Source organism: Lactuca saligna, chromosome 5 (genome assembly GCF_052625555.1).
Source record: "Lactuca saligna cultivar CGN05327 chromosome 5, ASM5262555v1, whole genome shotgun sequence".
NCBI classification, from domain to species: Eukaryota; Viridiplantae; Streptophyta; class Magnoliopsida; order Asterales; family Asteraceae; genus Lactuca; species Lactuca saligna.
This window is the reverse complement of record NC_136421.1, coordinates 289,860,635-289,877,373: the sequence shown is the minus strand read 5'-3', so window position 1 is coordinate 289,877,373 and position 16,739 is coordinate 289,860,635.

Sequence of the window (16,739 nt, the reverse complement as noted above, 5' to 3'; positions counted from 1 at the left end):
TTTGTCACCATCCCTATGGGAGATTTTCACATACATGATCAATCTTGATCAAGTTTTGAAGATTAAATCAAGATTTTGAGTGTTCTTGAAGTATCAGGTCTAGTAATCAAGGTATGAACTCTTAATTTTTGGATTAACCCTTGTAATTAGTGAGTTATTAAGAGATTAGGGTTTGATCAAAGTGGGTTTACCACTGATTTAATGAAATTAGGCATGAGTTTATGTTATTAACCTAGAATCTTAAATGGAAATCAAGTAACTACATGTAAACTTGAGAATTAATCATATGGTTTAAGAGTAATTAGTGAAAATTAATAATGAAACCCATGGTTTATACTTGAATTAGAATGGATTACTAAAATATTCAGTGTTATCATTGTAAAAGAAGAACTTGGTGATATTGATCATGAGGTTTGATCATGTAAAGGGTAAAATGAAATTATAAAGGGTATAATTGTCCTGTTTTTGTAAAAATCACCAAAAATTATAGAAAAATCGTATATAGATGTGCTATATATCCCTGGAAAGCTGAGAATGTCTACTTTGATTTTTGTTTTAAAACCAAAATCTAATTCCGGACTTAAAAGGGGTGAAAACAGCTATATGTTCAGTGCAGTAAGGCTGAATTTTGACAGCTTTGGAACATTTTGACAGCTTTAGGATGCTGTTTTGTAAAATTCATAGTAAATTATAGAAAAATCATAAAAATGTGAGGTCAATGGCATTAGAAAGATATAAGAGTCTATTTTATTAGTATGTATAATTTATTAGTTATTTTGACATTTAATAAGGGTAAAACAGATATGCAAGTGACAGCTATACAAAGAACAAAAACTAAAATTTCTAAATTGAAAACAACATAACTTGAGAGTAGTTGAGTAATTGCTTATGAAATTTGAAATATGAACTCCAGGGGTATAATTGAAGGTTTTAGAGGCCTGAGGATGGTGTAATTTCATCAGAAAAAGAGGAATTTTATCGCAACATTCGGTTACAGCACAGTGAGTTCAATATAGGGACAATTGTATGTTATGTGTTATATGTGCAATGTGCTTTCTTGTGTTATTGATCGAAGTGGTTATTACTTGATATTGATTTTGATGCCTTTGGCCATGTAGAGAATGACTCGTATCACTTTGGTATTGGCTTTGTGCCTTTGACCATGTAGAGCATGACTCGTATCACTTTGGTATTGGCTTCGGGCTAGGTAGGGCTGAAAGCCTGTATATTCTAGCAACATGATTAAAAGGGATTGTGTTTTATGTGCCTCTTGGGCTGGAATTTATGATGCTTATGATCCTAAATTATTGTGTCTTAATTATTGTAATCCCTTGAATCTAACCGTTTATTGATTTGGAAAGTCCTTCATTTGATACACATATAAGCCTTTGTTGTCCTTTGTTTCTTTTTGTTCCTGTCATATTGTTATGTATATCGCATAGCGTTATATTGTATCTATTTTTGAACTCACTAAGTGACGCCCACTTATCCCTTTTAGTGTTTAACTATTTCAGGTGATAAGCATCCAGAGTAAACACACTTTGTTGGAGGACTTAGAGTAGTTGACACTACTACGTTTTTACTTGGTATACATATATGTATATGGATTATAAATTCCTGGGTAGTTATGTATTTATATAACTAGTTATGAAACTTTGTAAAAACCCTTTTAGTTGGTTTGTATCCATGCTTTTGTATTTAGACCACTAGTGTGAATTATAATTATGAATATGCATGTAGCATGTTTGGCTTTATGGTAATTTTAGTGAATGGGGTCTTACAATTATGGTATCAGAGCACTGGTTTAAGCGAACTAAATACCACGAATTGGTATTTAGACTTAAACTGTTGGAAGTTCAATATATGAACAGATTTATTGTCCGTATATGGATACAAACCATAGGAAAGACTTAAGTGGGGTGTTGGGTAATGATAAATCCTTATATTCTTACGTGTTATGTTACTCCAAATTTTTCAGAGCAATGGCTGAGCAGGAGGGTAGTCATACACCAGATGTGGGTGGAGATCTTCATCTTAATGAGGGAGATACTCCAATATCCCCTCGTGAGGAGCGGCTTTTGGATAAACTTACTGGTGTTATTCGACAAACTCTCGAACAACACAAAAGGGATAGTGATAAGGGTAAAGAGAAAGCCACCGGAGAGTCTTCAAGAGAGAAAGCGAAACGTCCCTCATTCAAAACTTTCAAGAGTAGTGGTGCTACAGAGTTTTCAGGTGTCCTTGATCCCATTGTTGTTCTTACCTGGATCCAGAACACAGAAAAAGTATTTCGTATCTCCCATGTGGTTAATGAAGACAAGGTTAACTATGCTTCTGCAATGCTCATTGGAGAAGCCTTAGTCTGGTGGGAAGCGACATTTGAAGCTCTTAACGAGTATGACCAGGAGAATTTATCTTGGGAGATGTTTAAAATCCGCTTTCTAGGAAAATATTGTCCTCTAGATATGAGGAGAAGACTGGAGAAGGAGTTCCTCGAACTTAAGCAAGGAGGAATGACTGTGACCGAATATGAAACTCAATTCAATCAAAAGGCACGGTTTGCTGCGAAGTATATCCTGACTGAAGACGATAAAAGTCAGTTATTCATGGAAGGGTTACGGTATGAAATCCGTGATTTCGTGATCAATCGGGATATTCTATCATTCGATAAAGCTGTTGAGTATGCCTGAAAGCGCGAGCATGACTTAGAGATACGTGGTGCCACTCTTTCTATCCCGAAGCATCCACGTGTTGATCGAACTGTTTCTGTTTCAACTAATCCATTGGGTCGATCTGCTCAATCTGATCTTAGCACAAAAGTACAATCTCAGAGCGCCTTTCGTGGTCGCGGTCGGCCACAATCTTTTTCTCTTCAGTCGAGAGCTCCACCACCATGCCAGAAATGTGGAAAGAGCCACCAAGGTCAATGCAGGGTAGGAAAAGGACCAGTGATTTGCTATGGATGCGGAGAAACAGGTCATATGAAGCCCGTTTGCCCGATGAGGAATGTTACATGTTATGCTTGCGGTGTTACTGGCCACAGAAAGCGTTTCTGCCCTACTCTTACCAGCCAAATGGTGAGAAGTCAAGCTTCCGTTCAACAACCAGTGGGTACTTCAACCCAAAAGGAGGATGTGCCAAAGGCTAAAGGCCGTGCATTCCAGATTACCCCAGAGGAGGCACGCGAGGACCCGAATGTTGTGACTGGTACATTTCTCGTCAATTCTAGACCTGCTCACATCTTATTTGATTCTGGTGCCTCAGATTCTTTTGTGTCTCGTGAATTTGCGCGTTCTTTTCAAATTGCATGTTATGCACTCGCCCAACCATTTCATGTAGATACCGCGGGAAGTGTATCATTACTTGTTGATAAAGTCTATAGAGATTGTGTCATAGAAATTGAAGGTTATAATTTTCTTGCCAATTTGATTCCTATCTCCCTACCCAACTTTGATATCATTCTCGGCATGGACTGGTTGTCAAAGAACCGTGTAGAACTCTTGTGCTATGAAAAGATAGTACGCATTCCTATTGAAGGGGAGAATCCTATTTATGTCTATGGTGAACAAAGAATCTTCAAAATAATCTCTTTCCTTAAAGCTCGTAAATTCATATCGAAGGGGTGTTCTATCTATCTGGCCTACTCAGTTGATGTCTCAAAAGAGGAGAAGAAAACGGTAAATGATGTTCATGTTGTTAACGAATATCCTGATGTTTTCCCTGATGACTTGCCTGGCCTTCCTCCGGATAGGCAAGTAGAATTCCGAATTGACCTTGTGCCTGGTGCTGCTCCGATTGCAAAGACTCCTTATCGTCTCGCGCCAACAGAGATGAAAGAAATGATGATCCAACTGCAGGAATTACTTGACAAAGGCTTTATCCGACCGAGTACTTCTCCCTGGGGTGCTCCTGTATTGTTTGTCAAGAAGAAGGACGGATCGATGCAGATGTGCATTGATTATCGTGAGCTGAATAAGGTGACTATCAAAAACAAGTACCCACTACCTCGCATTGATGATTTATTTGATCAACTTCAGGGTGTTATCTATTTCTCGAAGATTGATTTGAGATCTGGATATCATCAGTTGAAAGTTCACGAGCAGGATGTGCCGAAGACTGCTTTTCGTACTCGATATGGGCATTATGAATTCCTTGTTATGCCGTTTGGTTTAACAAATGCTCCTGCTGTATTCATGGATATGATGAATCGGGTATGTCGCCCAATGCTCGATAAATCAGTCATCGTATTCATTGACGATATTCTAATCTATTCCAAGTCTGAATCTGATCATGCCATTCATATTCGTGCGGTGTTAGAACTTCTTCGAAAGGAGAAACTATATGCTAAATTCTCGAAATGTGAATTCTGGCTTCGCCAAGTTCAATTTCTTGGCCATGTTATTTCTAGTGATGGTGTATCTGTAGATCCTATCAAAATCGAAGCCATTCAAAATTGGGAAGTGCCCCTTAATGCTTCCGAAATTCGTAGTTTCTTGGGTCTTGCGGGATATTACCGGAGATTCATTAAAGACTTTTCTCGTATAGCCATACCGCTCACGAGTCTTACAAGGAAGGAAGTAAAGTTTGAATGGGGTGAAGCCCAAGAAAAAGCTTTCTCAACTCTAAAAGATCTTTTGACTCATGCTCCAATCTTATCACTCCCAGAAGGTGATGATGATTTCTCCGTATACAGCGATGCTTCAAGATTGAGACTCGGTTGTGTGTTGATGCAACATGGCAAAGTGATAGCCTATGCCTCAAGACAACTGAAAGATTATGAAAAGAATTATCCCACTCATGATCTCGAACTCGCTGCAGTGGTATTTGCCCTAAAACTTTGGAGGCATTATCTTTTTGGTACAAAATGCCAATTATTTACTGACCACAAAAGTCTCAAGTACATATTCAGTCAGAAAACTTTGAATATGAGACAACAACGAGCCATGGAGCTGATCAAAGATTATGACTGTGAAATCCTATATCATCCTGGAAAAGCCAATGTAGTTGCCGATGCACTTAGCAGAAAAATTTATCGTAATAGTATGTGTTATGCTATTACTCATACCACAGTAAAATTCACTATTCTAGATGAACTAAAGAAATGGCAAGAAGAGGCCCTAAAGCCAGAAAATGTGAAGAAAGAAGGGATGATACATTATAATGATGCTTTACTTGATGATCCGCGAGGATTAAAAGTATTCAAGAATCGACTATGGATTCCAAAGATTGGTGGATTAAGACAGAAGATTTTAGATGAAGCCCATAAATCTAAACTTTCAATACATCCTGGTACAAGTAAAATGTACTATGATGTAAGAGCTGATTATTGGTGGCCTGGATTAAAGAGAGACATTGGAAGATATGTACAGGAATGCTTAGTATGCTTACAAGTCAAAGCAGAGCACCAAAAGCCTTATGGAACCCCAGAAAGTCTTAGTGTTCCTGTATGGAAATGGGAAGAACTGTCCATGGATTTTATTACCAAATTGCCAAAGACTGCTAGACAACATGATAGCATTTGGGTAATTGTCGATCGCCTGACTAAAAGCGCTCATTTTCTTGCCATGCGTGAAACGGCTCCAATGGAGAAATACGCACAAGTATACTTGGATGAAATTGTTGCAAGACACGGTGTGCCATTAAAGATCATTTCCGATCGTGATACTCGCTTCACTTCTCACTTTTGGGCAAGTATGCAACGTGAAATGGGATCTCGAGTTGCTCTCAGCACAGCTTATCATCCCCAGACAGATGGTCAGACAGAGAGAACAATCCAAACCGTAGAAGATATGCTTCGTGCATGTGTCTTGGAGTTCGGTGGTAACTGGGATAAATACTTACCTCTTGTTGAATTTTCGTATAATAACAGTTACCACGCTTCAATCAAAATGCCACCATATGAAGCATTATATGGTCGCAAATGTCGTACACCATTGTGTTGGCGAGACATAGGACAAAAGATCCTTGGAGGCCCTGAAATGATTCAAGACACCACCGACAAGATTCAAATTGTACGAGAAAGAATGAAAGCGGCCCAGGATCAACAGAAGTCCTATACAGAAAAGAGGAGACGACCCATAGAATTCCAGGTGGGTGATTTCGTAATGCTAAAAGTATCCCCGTGGAAAGGCATTATGCGATTTGGGAAGAAAGGAAAACTAAGTCCTAGATTTGTTGGTCCTTTCAAAATCATCCAGAGAGTTGGTAAACAAGCATACCGCTTGGAATTGCCGAAAGATTTGGCAGGTATTCATGATGTGTTTCATGTGAGCTATCTACGCAAATGCTTGAGCATCTATGATGAGACAGTTCCATTATCAGAGGTGAAATTGGATAATAAGTTAAGATATATAGAAGAACCTGAAGAGATTATAAATGAGAGAATGGTTGATCTGCGTAATAAAGAAGTGGAGTTAGTGCTTGTCAAGTGGAAACATCATCGAGGCCCAAATTATACTTGGGAAAATAAGAATGACATAAGAGAAAAATATCCCCGCTTGTTTAAATCGTCGTGATTTCGGGGACGAAATCCTCAAAAGGAGGAGGTATTTGTAACATACACTTTAGTAACCTTGTTTAATTATCATGTTTCATATGATTGTTAGTTTAAAAATGAATATTATTATATATTATGTTGTTTTAAACGTTTAAAGTAGGTAGTTATAGTAAAATAGAATTGTAAGCGTTTAAATATATATATATATATATATATATATATATATATATTATTTTCGGTATGGTTTTAAGCGTTGATTTCTAACGAAATAGGTTTATAATATTTGAAGTTAAACTAAGTTTAGAATCATTTGGAATGTATTAGAGGTGATAGGGAAGTCTTATGTGATTCCGATCAAAAAGTCAACTATCGGAATTAACGAAAGTATAACGTCTAAGTTAAAAATAATTAAATCTGATTTTATTGGAAGATCTTTTCTGGGATATTTTTATTGGAAGTTGTAAATTATCTCGTTAGAAACGTACAGGCGAAAACCTCATCGAAAACGGAGTTTCGAGCGAAAAGTTATGCAATTTTTAGTGTTTAGGGGTAAAACGGGTACCCAAACCGGGTCAAACCCGACCCAACTCGGGTTTTTACCCATTGAAACACGATTTTGAGTCATTTTCCTGCCATTTTCAGTTTGTCACCATCCCTATGGGAGATTTTCACATACATGATCAATCTTGATCAAGTTTTGAAGATTAAATCAAGATTTTGAGTGTTCTTGAAGTATTAGGTCTAGTAATCAAGGTATGAACTCTTAATTTTTGGATTAACCCTTGTAATTAGTGAGTTATTAAGAGATTAGGGTTTGATCAAAGTGGGTTTACCACTGATTTAATGAAATTAGGCATGAGTTTATGTTATTAACCTAGAATCTTAAATGGAAATCAAGTAACTACATGTAAACTTGAGAATTAATCATATGGTTTAAGAGTAATTAGTGAAAATTAATAATGAAACCCATGGTTTATACTTGAATTAGAATGGATTACTAAAATATTCAGTGTTATCATTGTAAAAGAAGAACTTGGTGATATTGATCATGAGGTTTGATCATGTAAAGGGTAAAATGAAATTATAAAGGGTATAATTGTCCTGTTTTTGTAAAAATCACCAAAAATTATAGAAAAATCGTATAGAGATGTGCTATATATCCCTGGAAAGCTGAGAATGTCTACTTTGATTTTTGTTTTAAAACCAAAATCTAATTCCGGACTTAAAAGGGGTGAAAACAGCTATATGTTCAGTGCAGTAAGGCTGAATTTTGACAGCTTTGGAACATTTTGACAGCTTTAGGATGCTGTTTTGTAAAATTCATAGTAAATTATAGAAAAATCATAAAAATGTGAGGTCAATGGCATTAGAAAGATATAAGAGTCTATTTTATTAGTATGTATAATTTATTAGTTATTTTGACATTTAATAAGGGTAAAACAGATATGCAAGTGACAGCTATACAAAGAACAAAAACTAAAATTTCTAAATTGAAAACAACATAACTTGAGAGTAGTTGAGTAATTGCTTATGAAATTTGAAATATGAACTCCAGGGGTATAATTGAAGGTTTTAGAGGCCTGAGGATGGTGTAATTTCATCAGAAAAAGAGGAATTTTATCGCAACATTCGGTTACAGCACAGTGAGTTCAATATAGGGACAATTGTATGTTATGTGTTATATGTGCAATGTGCTTTCTTGTGTTATTGATCGAAGTGGTTATTACTTGATATTGATTTTGATGCCTTTGGCCATGTAGAGAATGACTCGTATCACTTTGGTATTGGCTTTGTGCCTTTGACCATGTAGAGCATGACTCGTATCACTTTGGTATTGGCTTCGGGCTAGGTAGGGCTGAAAGCCTGTATATTCTAGCAACATGATTAAAAGGGATTGTGTTTTATGTGCCTCTTGGGCTGGAATTTATGATGCTTATGATCCTAAATTATTGTGTCTTAATTATTGTAATCCCTTGAATCTAACCGTTTATTGATTTGGAAAGTCCTTCATTTGATACACATATAAGCCTTTGTTGTCCTTTGTTTCTTTTTGTTCCTGTCATATGGTTATGTATATCGCATAGCGTTATATTGTATCTATTTTTGAACTCACTAAGTGACGCCCACTTATCCCTTTTAGTGTTTAACTATTTCAGGTGATAAGCATCCAGAGTAAACACACTTTGTTGGAGGACTTAGAGTAGTTGACACTACTACGTTTTTACTTGGTATACATATATGTATATGGATTATAAATTCCTGGGTAGTTATGTATTTATATAACTAGTTATGAAACTTTGTAAAAACCCTTTTAGTTGGTTTGTATCCATGCTTTTGTATTTAGACCACTAGTGTGAATTATAATTATGAATATGCATGTAGCATGTTTGGCTTTATGGTAATTTTAGTGAATGGGGTCTTACATTAAGAAATAAATGGAGATAACGGGGATGGGTAATTGGGTTGATTGTTTGATGATTGAATATAATAATTATATTATTGTGGGTTGAAAACCCTGTATGCTCACCAGGCTCCCAAGACTGACCCACTCAGTTTAATTGTATCACAGGTATCGATACGAAGCTACTTTGCACTGAGAGATTAAAGGAGATGTAAATCATTAGTGTAATTGAATGTAAGTTCTGTTTATGCTTATATGTCTGTATCAGAACATGACATCCCGATGTTTTATTATTAATTGAAAATACATTCTCTTTGAGAAATGTTTTGATAAGTTATTATCATATCTTGTTTTGGGAACAAATTCCGCAACCGTTTTCTTTAAAAGATTACTCTGATTTTATAAAACAAAGCATAAACAAATCGGTCTTTTCTGGCCGTGAAAATGGGGATGTCACAGACTAAAGAGAGAAATTGTATACAAACCTATTTGTATAATCTTTCTAGATCTAATATGAGTTTACACAGATTTATTTACTCCTTTTGTTCTTGATTTTACATGTTGATTCACTAGATCGTTCATATTCCGCACATGCCATCTTAATCTACACCACTTCAATTGGTATCAGAGCGGGTGTTCGTGATTGGATAAAGAATTGATCCTTGATGGCTATCTTGATTTGGGATTCTTTTTGTTCATTGATCTTCATGATTTAGAGAGTTTTTGGATTCTAGAAATCGAATTCATCTTTGATTCTATGCAAAATTCGATTTTCTTCACTAGAATTCAAGTGATTTTTACTTTCTCTCTCTAGAAAACCCATTCGAAATCACTTTCTCTCTCTAGAAATCTTCAAGTTCTTGTGATCATGGTGAATTTGCCTTACAATTCTTGGATTACGATTGTTGAAGGTATCAAATACAAAGTCAATAAAGATCAATATTATGGGATGGTGTTAAACAAGTTGATTTTTTGGGAAACTATGGTTTCTTATGGAGGATTGAAGGATGATCATGGAAGCTTGAAATTTTAACCACTTTGTGAGATCAAATGGTTGGCTGATATTACATGGTCCATAACAACACGTAGTAGTGATAAGATTGGAGAAGAAAAATATTTGTTCAAAAACAAAAATATGTTTCTCTGATTGAAGACCCAAATGATCTTTGTGCTCTTAAGTTTGTTGAAGTTCTTGACAATGGAGTTCAATGTAATGTTGATGTTCAAGAAAAAGGAGTTCAAGTTGATTCTCAAGATGAAAAAGTTTTTTGCTCAATTGGAGTTCAAACCGATGATAATGTGTATTCTTGTGATTTGATTGAAGGAATGGTTCCGTATCGAAAACCGGTGAGTCAATAAGTTCACAAGTATCAAACTCCAAAAGATTTGATTCAAACTCACAAAGTTCAAGTTGTGGAAAGTGGGTTTGTTCATGAAGTCAAGTCTTCAAGATGCAAAAAGATGAGAAAGAAAAAGATGAAGAAGATTAAACAGAAAATAAGCTGGTTTATTCACAAAAATCGTCAAATATTGTTGTGAAATCCAAATCCGTGAAGCAAATTTGGGTTCCAAAGCAACAATCTCCAAATGTTGCATTGAATTTGATGTCAAAACCCAACTTCTTCTGAAGATGTTCTTGGATCGTTGAAAAACACGTAGAATGAGTTGTACATCACACAAAGTGGGTGGTATAATGTTCAAATTGGAAATTTTCTTATTCCTAAGATCTTCTAAATTCGATTCGTTTGTTGAAAACGGAACTCAGTTCATCAAAAAGGTATCTCAAATTCTCAATTGGATTCCAAAACGTCCATGATTCAATTCGTATTTTGCGTTTTTCAATTTTTGATCGAGTTGCCTCAGTGGATCAAATCCGTTTTAACCCCTTTGTTTGATCCAATTATTTTTTTGATCAAATCACAAAATAAAAGCCATTTTCTAAAAATTGGTCACTGTTCATTAATCCAAATGTTTGAGCCCAAAATAATAATCCATTATTGTTCATTTGTGTATGTTCGAACCCAAAGCTACTAATCAATATGTATTATTTAACAATTCATATTTTGATCCATTCATGTGAGTTTGTTACTGTTCATCTGATCCTTTTTTAGCCTAAACCAAAATTTCAAAATGACTCTATCCGTCGATCTAATTTTCAAGCCCAATTCGTTGATTTGTTCTAATCAGTATCTTATTAATCCAATAAAAACAATCCTAAATGAGTCATCAAAAGTTTTTTTTTCATGTTCCTTGATCGATTCAGATGTGAATCAGAGTTTAATATTAACATTTGGCTGATTTTTTGAGTTCAATTGATCAACGATCAGTTGACTAAAAGTCAAAATCGACTTTTGTTTGTGAGATTGTTACAGAATCCATACATGATTCAAGTTGTTTGAAGTTGGAGTCACATTTACTTGTTTGAAGTCGAAATCAAGGTCGATTATTAATGTTGTTGCTTGGCATCAAAATCGATTTCAACAAAAATAGTTTTTGACTTGCGATGACAGGTCAAAATTTGGTGTTAATTTCCGATCCTATTTTGGTTTGCTTATTCGCATATTTGGATGTTGACAGCGAAGGCTGATAATCGATGGACAGTGTTCGATTGTTGATGTTGACGGTTGATGAGTTTGGGTTTGGAGGTCAAACATCCTTCAAAAGTGGGTTTGAAGTAATTGATTTTGAAAGGTTTTTGGATGTTCGCAACTGAAAATTGTTTTGATCGAGTTCTGAGAAAACATAGAAGTCGAATGATATTACTTGAAGTCAAGAACCGATTTGTGATGTTGGAAGTCAAAATCGATTTTGGAGGTTGTTAAAATTGATTGAATGAATGAGGAATCGAAGTTGATTAATAAATCTTGGAGTAGATTGAAGTTATGTAAAGCAAGGTGATGGTCGATAGTTGTAATTTTGATTGAAGATTTTGGAGTTACGAATCAAAGCTTAGGAACGAATTGGGTTAAGTTTTGATTTCGATTGGGTATCAAGGTCGATAGTTGAATGGGATTTACGATTCGAGGGGTTGGAGCGAGAGTGTCGATGGCGAAGAGTAGATGTTCGATGTAAGAAAGTGTTGGATATGTAAAAACGAAGGTGTTGGTATTGGGTGTTCGTGCAATCGATTAACGAAGGGTGTGAATTCGTGCTTCGTTATCATGGATCCTAGACGATTCGTACCTGATTAACGAAGCGAAGTTCATAAAGTTTCATGCATTCCTGAGATTTCGTACGAAGGGAACAAATGAAGCTTCATGAGTTACTGTGAAATAAATGAATTTGGGAAGAAAACACTCAAGTTTTGAATTTAGCTCCTAACATTTTCACGAAATGGCAAAATTAGTCCAGATTTAAAATGATGACAAAATTGTGAAGAATGCACAAGTTTTGAAATGAGTCCCTCATATTTTGAAATTTTGGCAGTTTATACCCAATTTCGAAAATGGGGATATAATGCTAAGAAAATGAAGATTTTACAGTTCTGGTCCCTGCAGTTTGTATGAAGTTGCGCTTTATGCCCGGTTTTGCAAATGGGCTAGAGTTTCACATATTTTACTGTTTTTGGTGCAATGGGTCCCTGCAAGTTTCAAAAACTAACAATTTCTACCCGGGTTTTTGAAAAATCTTGCAACTTTCACTTGAAAAGTCAAAAAAAAAATTCACAAATTGGAATTTTTTTTTGTGGCTTTTTCGTGATTGTTTTTCCGTGTAAGATTTTTGGTGATTCATTTTTAGTACACATCAAGGGGGAGTATGGTATTGTTCATTCCTCGGGTGCTTCTCACCCTTAATGGGTTTTATAATCATTTTTTGATTATAAAAAGGGGGAGAATGATGGGTATTCGAAGCTTCTCGGGATTGTCGGATATTCTTTTGCGGATTTGAAGACCAGTGTTACTCCGAGTGGGAGTTTGGTCTTGATCGCGCTAGCTCGTTGGATACTAAAACCGAGGCATCCAATCCTAACTTTGATGGGGAGAATGTTAGGGTGCAAAGTCATGCTTGGATGAGGCTTTACCCACTTGTGTGTGTAATGAGTCGCCTTTCCTTTATAAGGAAGTGAGTGGCACTCATTTTATGTAAGGAACCATTTGGAGTGTTAGACTAGAGAGAGAAATTGTATACAAACCCATTTGTATAATCTTTCTAGATCTAATATGAGCTTACACAGATTTATTTACTCCTTGTGTTCTTTATTTTACATGTTGACTCACTAGATCGTTCATATTCCGCACATGCCATCTTAATCTACACCACTTCAGATGGTTTGTATAGTTCGCTCGCTCTGGCCATCGGTCTGCGAAGATAGGCTGTGCTAAAATGCAGCCACGTGCCCAACTCCTCATGGAACTTCTGCCAGAAGCGGGATGTGAATCTAACATCTTAGTCGGAAACAATAGAGACTGGAACTCCATGGAAAGCAACGATCTCGCAGACATACACGTCGGCCAACTTCTTGGTCGGAAAACTTTCGCGTATGGCCAGGAAATGGGCACTTTTGGTCAATCGATCCACGATGACCCATATAGCATCATATCCCTTCACTATCCTCGGTAACTTGATAATGAAACCCATCATGATCTGTTCCCAATTTCACATGGGAATCTCTAAATTTTGGATAAGGTGTCTAAGTCCATAACTATATTTGGTATGAACTTAACCCGACCCGTCATGGTCCATTTGGACTGCACTTCACCTAACAATTTGTATGGATATATTTTTGAGAATAAGATGCTTATGATCTATTAATATATTATAAGTTATAATAAATTAATATGAAATCATATTATTTAATTAGTGTTGATCAAAAATTAATTTTGGAATTAATTTAGTGATCAAAAGAGGCTAATTAAATATGGACTCTTACATATATATGATTTGGGCTAAGATTTATTTAGGATGGGCTAAGAGTATATGGAAGTCCATGGAGCTTTTAACCCATGGATCCTAGGTAAATGAAGAGTCATGGGTATTAGTATTAGGGTTTAACCCTAATCCTCCATAGTATATAAAGAGGTCCTTGGTTCTAGAATTGGCACTAATGTGTGTGTGTGAAACAAGGGTGGGCCGATTTTAGCAAGCATCATATTCTCTAAATTATTTTCAAGTTGTTTTGGGTGATTTCTGACACCACTTGAGGCATCCACACTATTGGTGCTAGGCTCTAAAACTCCAAGATATCAACCACAAAAGAAAGTTATGTTATTCTACTTAAATTTTTATATTACAAGTACCCCATAACATGCTAGTTAGGTTGTAAACATTGGAGATCAAATTTGCATGTATTTTAGAGAAAACATAGATCCAAGCTTTCTAGGGTTGCATGTACACCATAGGAGTGTTAGAATCCTCAAAACACAATAGTGGTATCAGAGCTTTGGCTTGTTTTCTTGATACTTGATGCAAACTTGTTGAAAAAGCTCAAAAATCTGCTATCTGCTGCATGAACTCGTCGAGTCCATGTGATAATTCATCCTACTCGTCGAGTAGGTTCTTACACTCGACGATTAGGAGCCCATGAGTGCAGATTTTCGAGTTTTGCTGCTGGAAATGGACTAGAAACATTACCCTAAATTGTTTTGGTGTTTTAAAACTTGTTTTAAATGGTGTAATGATTGTCCGAATCCATTTACAATGGCTAATATCAAAATTACATGTTTTATATGTGTTAAATATGATTTTTGCAATTTTGATATAAATGCTCATGTTCTTATGAGTTGTTGTTAGATAATAGGAATTATTTGCTGAATTGATTAATGATTATTTCTTGATCAGTTATGTGTTTTAATGGAATCCATAATTTGTCCTCAAGTTATGGATTACCAAAAGTCACTCTTTTAAATCCCATATTAAAACACATAGGTTATATAAAATGAAAGGTCACTCACTTTAATAAACCATTAACTCATAAGTTATGAAGTTGAAAGGTCTTGAATAGTTTCAAAAAACTTGCCCTCAAGTTTGCAATTTGTAAAGTCTCACACATTAATACTTTAATTCCACGATTGAACCTTAGAATTTTAAAAGTTTAAATTAAACCATTATACTTCTATAATATTAAAAGTTTAATTTATATATATATATATATATATATATATATATATATATATATATATATATATATATATATATATATATATATATATAAGAATAAGTCAGTCTACCGTTAGTAGGCCTCATTCACGAAACCGGTGTATAAGGGGGGTATAAGGTTACTTCCTATAAAATGACAGTTTAATGGGTGTTCACTCTCACCCACCGCTTCCTTGACTGGTGGAGGGTCGTTAGCCGAACGGGTAGGATATGACCTTGATCCTCATTAGAAGTATAATGAAATTATAAAGTAACTAAACCTTTATTAATCCCAATCTTAGTTACTGTATGAAAATGTGAAATAGGTGCTAACCCATGAAATTACACTTTGTACCTTACCAAGTTGTTAGTGGAGCGTTTGTGGTCAACCGACACACTAACAAGGACTAGTAAGAGTGGAAAATGGTGACTTAAGTTTTATCATAGATCGGTGGAGCGCGTATGGTTAACCGACACATCAATTGGATGATCAAATTAAGGGTACCAAATCAATTTTCATGGTTATTTACACCTTTTTTGTGATCCTCGCCATCCCAGTCACAAAATTGAGAGGGCACAATCAAGATTTAAACAAGTCATTGAAAGTTCAATGTATGTCAAAAGATCTGGGAGTTTCAAGTCCGATTAAAAATTAATAATTTATTTTGTTTCGAATGGTGGAAATTGGTATAAATCGTCATTTACCTACCTTCAAATATTTTTTTCGCTTGGATTACGGCATCCCTCTTCCAAATTATGAAATAGTTTGTAGGATCCTAGCCTTAATATTTCATTTCGGTGACTTATTAAGGACTTCTTATCTAATTAAAACTTATCTTTGTTTTCTTTTAGATGTCTTCCAACACTGGTCCTGGCTCAAACCCTACAGCCTCGTTTTCCCTCATGAACTTGTGTGGGAAAGTCACCTTTGATGCTTCTAATTTCAATGATTGGATTAGGAACATCAGAATGATTACCCGCTATGAGAACAAGGAATATGTCCTTGACAAGGAGCTTAAGGTTATCAGTGAGTCCACTGCTATTCCTGAGGGGATTGTGGAGTTTGTTGCACATGAGAGGGATGCTACTAAAGTGTCCTGCATTATGTTGGCTAGCATGACTCCCAAACTCCAGAATTCCTATGAAGATTTATACCCTTATGAGATGCACTAGGATCTGATGGAAAGGTACCATCAGAGTGCGCATCAAGAGAGGTATGAAATCATCTCCTCCATGATAACATCCATGATGAAGGATGGTGAACCCATCACTGGTCACTTGCATAAAATGCAAAGATTCGTGGACCGGTTGTTGAAGCTTAATGTGGACTTCCCTGAGGTTATGGCGATTGATATCATTATCCATTCCCTACCTCCAAGTTATGATCAGTTTCGTATGACTTATCATATGAACAAGGAGGAAGGTACACTTATAAAACTTCAAGGACTTTTAAGGAGCGCTGAAAGTGACCTTAAAGGTAAATCAGTTGTTACTTCTACTCCTACTCCTTCAACAACCCCTGTTCTAGCAATTGGGTAAGGAAATGGGAAGAAGAGGAAGACCCATTCGAAGGGTACCAAGGGAAAGTCTCTTGATGGATCCTCTTCAAGTGGGACCAAGAAAGGTCCCATTCCTCCTTCTTCAAACCTAAAGGAAGAATAATGCTTCTACTGCCACGAAAAGGGGAACTGGAAGCGAAGCTGCCCTAAGTACTTGTAGGATGTAAATGATGGGAAAGTTAAACCCACCTATGCAGGTATTTATACC